The sequence below is a fragment of the Poromitra crassiceps genome (assembly GCF_964638095.1).
Source record: "Poromitra crassiceps genome assembly, contig: HAP1_SCAFFOLD_1241, whole genome shotgun sequence".
Taxonomy (NCBI): domain Eukaryota; kingdom Metazoa; phylum Chordata; class Actinopteri; order Beryciformes; family Melamphaidae; genus Poromitra; species Poromitra crassiceps.
The window spans coordinates 1-10,485 of NW_028151169.1; positions in this window are offsets into that span (position 1 = coordinate 1).

Here is a 10,485-nt window from a genome sequence, read left to right on the forward strand (position 1 = left end):
GACCTGACACACTGCACTCTGTCAACAGGATGACCTGACACACTGCACTCTACAGTATGTGAAAGGGATGACCTGACACACTGCACTCTAGCTTCCTTGTGAGACAGATGCTTTTTTCCCGTCTCTTCAGGATGATCTACCTGGAAGCAGCTAAGCCACCGGCTGGTTCCCAAACACATTCTCACTTGTATTTAGGTTTGATCTCCTTTATATCACCTGTTTACATTCATGGAGCGATACTGATTCGATGACAATACCAGCACAAACCCCACGGAGCATCTTGGCAGGTCGGCATATGGTGTAGCACTGCAGCCCAGCATGACCCACTTTCTCCTCTGTCTGAACACCTGCAGAGCAGCAGATCCCTGGGCACTGATGCACTCTGGGAAACCTGCAGAGCAGCAGATTCCCGGACACTGATGCACTCTGGGAAACTAGGGGTCTAAAGTTGTTGTGCATGTGCAGATTACATAGATATCCAAGTTTAGTGAGTTTTTTTTTTTATCCCTGTGAAATCAAAACAGTTATTGCTTCACTCCCTCATATTAAGGCGGGATTTCTTATTTTCTAGTCAAAGCGCCAGCGAAGAGTCGCTGAGGAGCATTCCAGCACCCGCCGTAAGACGTTAAGGCCAAGGTTGAAGGCCAGAAATAATAGTCAAGGTGCCGTAAGACGCCGTAGGAGAAATGCCCAGGTTGAAAGGGCAGAAGTAAGTAATGAATTGATCTCAAACAACCACCAGAAATTAGCTCTTCCTTTTGGGGGGATTCTCTATCCTAGCCTATACAGATGCCCCGTCCTCTCACCACAAGAGGAGCGTCATCTTGCAATGGAGTCATACGCCGCTCTTTGATCATGTATTTACATATATACCAGTAGCTTACTTAAACCTCATGTGATGTCTATGTAAATCGTTTCTGTTTTATAATAATAATTCATGTTTATCATCGGTTCTATTTAACACTACTTTATAACGGTTCAGTAGAATGCTGAAACACAGTGAGAGCATTATCCCTCCTAGCATCCACCTTTAACCCTCTTGACAAGAGGAATCATTCAATCATCAATGTGTTGATTGTGGACATGTAAACAGGACGGCCCGTCGATGGCTTTGATTGAGTAGAAATCCATTTAGTAGCCTACTCTCAGAATTGTATTTTCACTTTCACAAGAGCTAGTTGCCGTTTGTTCAAGTGGTTATTGTGCTGAACACAATGATCTAACTAGGTGAGTGATGCCATGATGATGCATGTGAGGATCTGAACATAAAACCCAATGCAGGCCGGAGGCTTTTTTTAGGAGCTGAGAGTGACCCAGACAGCGTAACAGAAGGAGGGAGGGAGGGAGGGATGGGAAGAGGGAGGGAGGGAGGAATATAAATGAGACTGGAGTGAAGGAAAAGTACTGGACGGATGTGGCGGCATGGATGTGTCGGTGCAGATGCAGAATGCGTGAGTCCACGTGAGTGGAAGCGTACAAAAGAGAAGAGGCTTTCAGTGAACAATGGGGGCCGCAAAACGAGCCGGGGGGGGAAACGTGTGAAGGTAGAGACGAGTGAAGAGGAAACGTGTGAAGGTAGAGACGAGTGAAGAGGAAACGTGTGAAGGTAGAGACGAGTGAAGAGGAAACGTGTGAAGGTAGAGACGAGTGAAGAGGAAACGTGTGAAGGTAGAGACGAGTGAAGAGGAAACGTGTGAAGGTAGAGACGAGTGAAGAGGAAACGTGTGAAGGTAGAGACGAGTGAAGAGGAAACGTGTGAAGGTAGAGACGAGTGAAGAGGAAACGTGTGAAGGTAGAGACGAGTGAAGAGGAAACGTGTGAAGGTAGAGACGAGTGAAGAGGAAACGTGTGAAGGTAGAGACGAGTGAAGAGGAAACGTGTGAAGGTAGAGACGAGTGAAGAGGAAACGTGTGAAGGTATAGAGACAAGTGAAGAGGAAACGTGTGAAGGTAGAGACGAGTGAAGAGGAAACGTGTGAAGGTAGAGACGAGTGAAGAGGAAACGTGTGAAGGTAGAGACGAGTGAAGAGGAAACGTGTGAAGGTAGAGACGAGTGAAGAGGAAACGTGTGAAGGTAGAGACAAGTGAAGAGGAAACGTGTGAAGGTAGAGACGAGTGAAGAGGAAACGTGTGAAGGTAGAGACGAGTGAAGAGGAAACGTGTGAAGGTAGAGACGAGTGAAGAGGAAACGTGTGAAGGTAGAGACGAGTGAAGAGGAAACGTGTGAAGGTAGAGACGAGTGAAGAGGAAACGTGTGAAGGTAGAGACGAGTGAAGAGGAAACGTGTGAAGGTAGAGACGAGTGAAGAGGAAACGTGTGAAGGTAGAGACGAGTGAAGAGGAAACGTGTGAAGGTAGAGACAAGTGAAGAGGAAACGTGTGAAGGTAGAGACGAGTGAAGAGGAAACGTGTGAAGGTAGAGACGAGTGAAGAGGAAACGTGTGAAGGTAGAGACAAGTGAAGAGGAAACGTGTGAAGGTAGAGACGAGTGAAGAGGAAACGTGTGAAGGTAGAGACGAGTGAAGAGGAAACGTGTGAAGGTAGAGACGAGTGAAGAGGAAACGTGTGAAGGTAGAGAGGAGTGAAGAGGAAACGTGTGAAGGTATAGAGACGAGTGAAGAGGAAACGTGTGAAGGTATAGACAAGTGAAGAGGAAACGTGTGAAGGTAGAGACGAGTGAAGAGGGAACGTGTGAAGGTAGAGACAAGTGAAGAGGAAACGTGTGAAGGTATAGAGACGAGTGAAGAGGAAACGTGTGAAGGTAGAGACAAGTGAAGAGGAAACGTGTGAAGGTAGAGACGAGTGAAGAGGAAACGTGTGAAGGTAGAGACGAGTGAAGAGGAAACGTGTGAAGGTATAGAGACAAGTGAAGAGGAAACGTGTGAAGGTAGAGACAAGTGAAGAGGAAACGTGTGAAGGTAGAGACAAGTGAAGAGGAAACGTGTGAAGGTAGAGACGAGTGAAGAGGAAACGTGTGAAGGTAGAGAGGAGTGAAGAGTTTAGCAGAGAGGGGTAGGAATGTGCTGCGTGCCCTCAAAAGGAGAGGAGTGAAGGTAGCCGACATCAGCTATGAAAGAGCCGTTATTAGATATTGTAAAGAGCAGAGATGCTTGAAGTTATATTTGAGGAAAAGTAAACCACGTGCATTCTGACTATGAGAAAAGATCAAGCCAGGGGCGGACTGGGATCATAATTCAGGCCGGGCATTAGATACCAAGCAGGCCAGGCCGATACGGGGCGGCGGCGAAAAATTTGGGCCGTTTGAAGCTCAATTTGGGCCGTTTGAAGCTCAATTTGGGCCGTTTGAAGCCAGATTTGGGTCGTTTAAAGCCAGATTTGGGCTGTTTGAAGCCCGATTTGGGCCGTTTGAAGCCCAATTTGGGCTGTTTGAAGCCCAATTTGGGCCAAGTCCAATTTTACAATGAGATGCACCCACTTTAAACCTGAATAAAGTAATAAAACCACTAGTAAACCAGTAGGCGGCGCCTGGCCTGCTGTTCAGTGAGTGGCCTGGCCTGGCCTGCAAAAAAAAAAAAAAAAAAAAAAAAAATTTGGCAGGCCAAGCCAGGCCAGGCCACCGGGCATTTGCCCGACGTGCCCGATTATGCAGTCCGCCACTGGATCAAGCAATGGCTGGCTGAAAAAGGTGTGGCTGTACAGACAAAACCACACAAAGGGAACATTTATATTTGAGACTGTAACGGGTGACAGTAACTTAAGCACTGGTGTTGTGTTATTTCTGTCTTTACTTTCAATCTGGTGCCAAATAAACTGCAGGCAGAAGCAAATGTCCTTCCCATAAACAACATTGTCACAGTAGCAATAGGAAGGAGGTTGCAAAAATATATATAAGAATATGTACAACAAATATATACCCTAAGAGGACACGGGGTAAAGAACAAAGCCCCAGCTCCTCCAAACCAAATGGGACGGGCCGGTCATCTGCTAAGCAGAGAGGGCAACAGAACCACACTGTGCCCGCAGTCCCACAGGCCGGCAGGCTGCTGAGACAAGCGTAATAAACAGAAAACGTATAGCCAAGTGGTTCCCTGCATGACATGTTACAACCAAGCAGTTAGCTGGGGGTTTAATGCCTTGGTCAAGGGCACTTCAATATTCGTTTTTGAGTAAGGGGACAACATTACTTATTCTTTCAGTAGATGGTGGATGGGGGCAGGGGGGTGGGTGGTGTGGTACCTTCATTCACACTTGAAAATGAGTGTTTTGAGGCTGTAGAATTCTTCACACGCACCTGAAGCTTGGTGCTACAGCAACGAAGTACTACTAGTATTGGCAATCTCTGAGCAATAATGGGGTCATTGAATGTGTGATGCTGCATGAGTGCCAGTCTTAAACTGACTTCATCACGATTTATGATCAGCTTTTGAGTGTGCCTGCAAAGCACTGGCACCATCTTTCGGAGGCAACGTATAGGAGATGATTTCTGTCTCAGAGATTTCTTCTCAGTCAGCTGTCTCACATGGTGATGAGAGGCTGTGTGTGGAAGCCACACTGAGGTGAGACAGCAGCACAACAGGAAGAAGACATCACACTACCAAAGTGTACTAAAGAGAAAAGGTGGAAAAAAAGAGAGAACTGGGGAAGGAGAAGAGAGATCATGGCAGCAAGAGGAGCAGGCATCCAGATGCTATGACTCCTCAAATGACTTGAATCAGTGGCAATAAATAGCCTGTGATGTTTTAACAAGACTCTGAGAAGATCGTCTGCCCTCTGTTACTTTGCTTATAACGAATGAAAACTGAAGAAGCCAAAGATAGACAATCAAACAGGAACCCAGGAGGCACATGCGTGCATGTGTACTATTTTAAGCGGGTTTTGCGGTTGTTTGTTGTTGTTTTTTCAACTAGAAGAAAGCCGTTTATGCGGAGAAGAATGCAGAAAGGAGCATGCAGAGATCAGATGAAGTCTGTCATATGATCCTGAGGTTGCCGTGGCAACTGATCCCAATAGTCCGCTCCGAACAGGTGTGCCTCAAAAGCATCACAGAGCCAGTGAGGACCAGCCTTAGAAATCGAACAGACAGAACGGACCCTGTGAAAGTTTTGGATGCTGCAATCTGGGCTGCTTTTAATTGAAACTAAAAATCACATATGAGATATATTCATTGAGGTCATATCATATCTTATATGAGTGTATGGTGTTGCCATTTGAAGCCAGTTCCATTTATTTAACCTCATGGAGAGTTTAAATCCACTTAATTCACAGGCAGTCTATGTTATGTATCACCATTGAGCCCCTATTTGTTTTGATTGCAGATCCAGATGGAGGCAAAGAAGGCCTGATTAAAGCGATCAAGAGGGCAGACGTGTGGGAATAGAGGACAAAATAAATCCATAAGGTCAGGATGAAAAATGGCCTCAAGATGATATCAGTCTCCCTCTCGGTGGTATTAAAGAATATTCTGCTGGATGGTGCATGATTTATGGTCGTCCGGCTGGCTGTGTCTGCTGCAGTCGTGTCGCGTGTGTAATGTCTCAATAGAAAATGACCACACATTGGGAGTGGAGCAGTAGCTCACACACTAAGTTTCATCAGGAAGAGAAAGCCGAATGGTACTGTATATCACAAATGTAAACAGAACAGCCCAAGATCATGAGAATTACATGCACAGGATTCTCTCCCTCAAAAAAGAGGATTCTTATCAAAATGTTGTTTTATAAAACTAGGAAGCTGGGTATGAGACGTGTTTAATGCCTCAAGTAGGCTACAGTGTGCCCTTCTTTTCTCCCTTTTATAGTCTGTGAGTATCTTTCATGTATTATTGCTTATCCTTTGTAACCAGAAGCCCCTCCAGCCAGTGTAAACAGCTTGACCATTCCATCTGCTGTTTAAAGAATATGTTAGTCTGGACATTAGCCTAAATTTCAACACTATTATTCACAAATTGTTTCAACGAGGAAATAAACTCCTGATCTCGTCTATTTTGCCATTTTGAAAAATATATATATAATAATGCGCGGCAACACACACGAACACAATCCATCAACTGAGCATGCAAACGCCACCGACTGACGATGTCATCCCCACTGATGATGTCATGCCCCACAAACGTTGAGTGATGTCATACCCATTGATGATGCCATGCCCCACATTTGTCGAGTGGGGCCAGAGCGATGACGTCATCGTCATCATCGGCGAGTCATGGCCAGTGGCGACTGATGATGTCATACCCACTGAGGATGTCAGAGCATGCCCAGCCTGGTGGCCAGTGGTGACATCATTGTAGATATTGTGACATCGTCAGTGAGACTGAATTGTGGTGTGGCCAGCGGTTACTGATGAAAAATAAGGGCAACTTCGGAGCAGGACCACATGCGTCATGTAGCAACCCCACCCACCCCTGGTTTATGGCAGTTGGCTTCCTTTATGTTGCATTACCACATCCTTCTGGATTTGTCCATCCCCTGTTTCCCTACATTCTGTCCCTCTACTCTCTCCTCATTTCTCACTGATTCACTTACTCACTGATGACATCATCAGTGATGTCATCACATCATCACTGAACTTAATCAGCCAGGAGGGATGACATCACTGATGACATCGTATCCGTTATCCATTCCTGACTGACCATTCCTGACAGAATGAATGAATGCATGACTCACCCCAAAAAGCCTTCTCTTGACCACGCTGCGCACGTGGTAAAAAGTGGCTACTGATGATGTCATAGCAGACATACCCACTGATGATGTCATACCTAGGCTGACTGGTGATGTCATAGACTGAATTGTGATGTCATCTGTCCTAAATCACTGATGAATTGTGATGTCATCAGTAATGTCATAAATCACCGATGATGTCATAGACATTGTAACATCTAATGAAGTCACAGTCACAATGAGGTCTATGATGTCATAAATCTTTCCCTGCTGAGGTTATAAATTGGTCTTAATTATCCATAATGGTAATAATCATCATCATCATCATCATCATCATCATGTCATCATTGTCTATTGTCATTTATCTTTATAACTATTCTGACATTAACAACAATCAACATGATGAGTTACTATAAGAGAGGGCTTAGGCTAGGCTACTGACGGGGCTGTGCTCTGGCTGTGCTGAATGGCTTGATTTCATTTTTCATTTTTCAATTGAACAAGGCATTTGGGACCAGCCTATATAGAGTAGGCCTAGATGACGAAATCTGCGTCAGACAATCGGATAGGAGTGAATAACCTTGACAAAGCATGCAGTTGTGCGCCATATCCTCACCCCCATACCTCCTCCACGTGCAGAGATGCTTTGATGGGTGCATGGCTGTCACCTGAGGATCCGTGTGAATAACACTTTAGTGACTGTCAGGCAGGTCATCATCATGAACAACACACTGTGCGTCACGGTGCGCTCTGCTCTGCCTGGACTCTCCACCCTGCATGCCAAGTGTAGCCAAAGCAGCATGTGATCAGGCGCCAGCCTCCGTCCTCCAGTCTCCTCCACCGGGTAGCGGGTACCACACTGAAACAGAAGTGACACCAGGCGGATGCTATAGTCGCTGTCGCTCCCCAGATATGCTTTAACAGCTGCACATGCACTGGTATTAAACACTGGACATTGTTGATCGCTTCCAAAGACTCACGGTGAGAAAGAAAATATTTTTGTTTTATCGTCCCTTCGCTCTCATTCTGAGAGGCAAGAAACTCGATAGGTGGCGAAAAAGATGTAGCTACCGGTAGACTGTTTTCTTATAGCCTCTTGCAGTAAAAAAAAAATTAAGATTCTGCACAAACTCGAGTTTCAGAAAGAGTTTCAATTACGTTTACTTTCGAATCACTTTAAGTTACCTTCGGATAGGCTAATTGCAGTGTAGCCTACAATTTGCATGAGGAACAAAAAATAGACTTCTACTGTCTGTAGCCTATCTGTGTCCTAGTTTTCTCAGATGACATTAAATAACCCCATATCCTATTTGACCTTGAGCGCATGTATTTAAAAGTCGTCGCATAACAGAGAGTAGCTAGTAAGGCGTTACAAAATATTATGATCAATAGCCTATCTATCCCAAATTTGTCACCGGGCGCATGTAGGGAGTGATGTCTGTCTCTGTCTCTCTTCTGAAGTATCTGATGTTGATAGTGAGGACATCCAGATCTTTAAGCTGCAACATTTCAGACAGGGAGTGCAGCTGGTCGTTTTATGTGAAGTGAAAATAGTAGCATATTTAAACAACAAAAAATAAATAATAAAAAGTTGTGCAAGTTGATGTCCTAGTCCTACTGCTTCAGATGAGACTAGATTCCAGTTTGTCCTTATATAGAATTGGTTTTGCATAAAATTAAAATAAAATAAAATAAAATAAAATGCATATCACCAGCAGCCAGTATACATTACTTTTTAGTAATACTTTTCATTTCCACTGAAGCACCTCAGCACTGCATAATACCTGCTCATGTTACCTCAGTTTTTTATTACAGTGTGTGCTTTGTGTTGCCAACAGTGCTGTTGGTCAAAGTAGTAGGCTACCAGAGATCACAGGATCGAATAGTGGATCGATGAGTGAGGACATTTGAACAAGGTTGATAGCTGAGACCTGCAGGGTGTGGTGTTGTACCTCGTGGGCAAAACGTATTATGTTGTGTTATTGGGCATGTTTGCTTGAGTTGGATCATGGTTTCCAACTCGGGGCAACTCAATAGGTCTCCATTATCTATTCAATTAGACTAGAGTTCATACAAATGTATTATTAGTGTAACCTTTGCACTGTGTCTGAGTGATGATATGGTAAGGTGCCTTACAGCCTTTGTTGTGAAAAAAGTGCAAAGTACCCATTCCTCATGATAAATATGCATGCATTACAATAATGAAGTATTCAATTAAATTAAATGTTAAATGTCCCTTTCCTGCTTCATGTGGAGTGTGCATAGCTTGTATGATTACATTAATATCAACTCTCTGTGTGTGTGTGTGTGTGTGTGTGTGTGTGTGTGTGTGTGTGTGTGTGTGTGTGTGTGTGTGTGTGTGTGTGTGTGTGTGTGAGATGTGATGTTGAATACACATTTTGAACAGTTTGTCTCTGCTACAGACTAATCTCATGAAATCATAACTGAGCACTTTCATGATGGACTATATAGGCTTATATGTTTTAATACCAAACATCAGTGTCTAATTTGCATTTCCTAATTCAAAATACATAATTTTTGTTGTTATTAAGCACAATAAATTATTCCATATTGCAGCATCTGATGATGATTTTAGGAATAAGCATCAGACCAAATGATGATGTGATTTCACTAGAAGTGCTATCGGTGGTACTGAAGAAATATGAAGTCTCCGCCTTTTCATAATGGATGGAGAATCTGTCTAATAGGCAAGATAGAGAATAAATATACAAAGACCTGGCAGATATTCACACAGGTTATGTAAACACGACACATCCACAGATGGCTGATGTGGTTGTAATCACCGTAATTATTATAATAGATTTAGCTATGGAATACCATGACTCTCAAATCAATTTTCAGTTTTTAACTGCATGCTGAAAGAGTCAATCTGGGTCTTATGACTTTATTCTCATCGGCCTGGGATGAGGATACATGAGGATACAGATAAGCTGCTGGTCCCCTGCCATCTCCCTCATTTGCTAGTCCACGCATTGTCTGCAATTGAAAACTGTGCTATAAAACCATATAGTCAGACTCTGCATGCAGTTATCAATGTTGTTGTTGTTGTTGTTCAACAGGATTATTGGTAGGGTGGGTTGATGTGGTTTCATTTCTCATCTCTGGCTGGATGATGCAGCTACAGATTGAGATCACATGTCTCGTGTGGGACTGAATGACAAGTTAGAAGCACAGCTGGGGGCTTTAGAGTTAATGCACATGGGATTATGAAGAGTTGCCCTCTATACAATTTGTGAATGGGCGTGGATTATTGCATCATGGTCTCTTGACACGCACAGAGGAGGAAATCTGTTATGATATATAAAAATACAGCAAGTACAGCAAATGCATCATTACTTACTGTACATCAATTAGTGTAAATACTACTGTGAAGGAGTTAATTGACTATTGTTTGAAGCATCCTTGTCACCATCAGAAGCTCTGCTTGCTAGTGTTCATGGTCTTAATGGAGGATTTGCTGACGAGAGCTTGGGAGGGACTGATGTAAGCAGTGGCGTGTCCTCCTGACGCGGGAGGCTTGTGCATCACTGCTGTTGCATCACACTGGAGGTGTAGCAGCCGACAGGCTCTCAAGATGTTAGCCCAGTTTGAACCGCTCCTCTCTGTCCTCTGTGTGACCTCTAGGCTCTATTCAGTCCCACGCTTTTCTTTGCCACAATAAAGCCACAATACAACTTACCTCTGATTTGCCTCCAAAAGTCTTTCAATCAAAGCCATCTTAGAGAATGTGGTGTGAGATTTACAGTCGTTCATTTCTTTTACCCCCCCCCCCCCCACCCACCCCCCCCCAACCCCCCTCTGTCCTCCACCCTCACAGATCTCATGGGACTTGTAGTTCTACATTTCAGT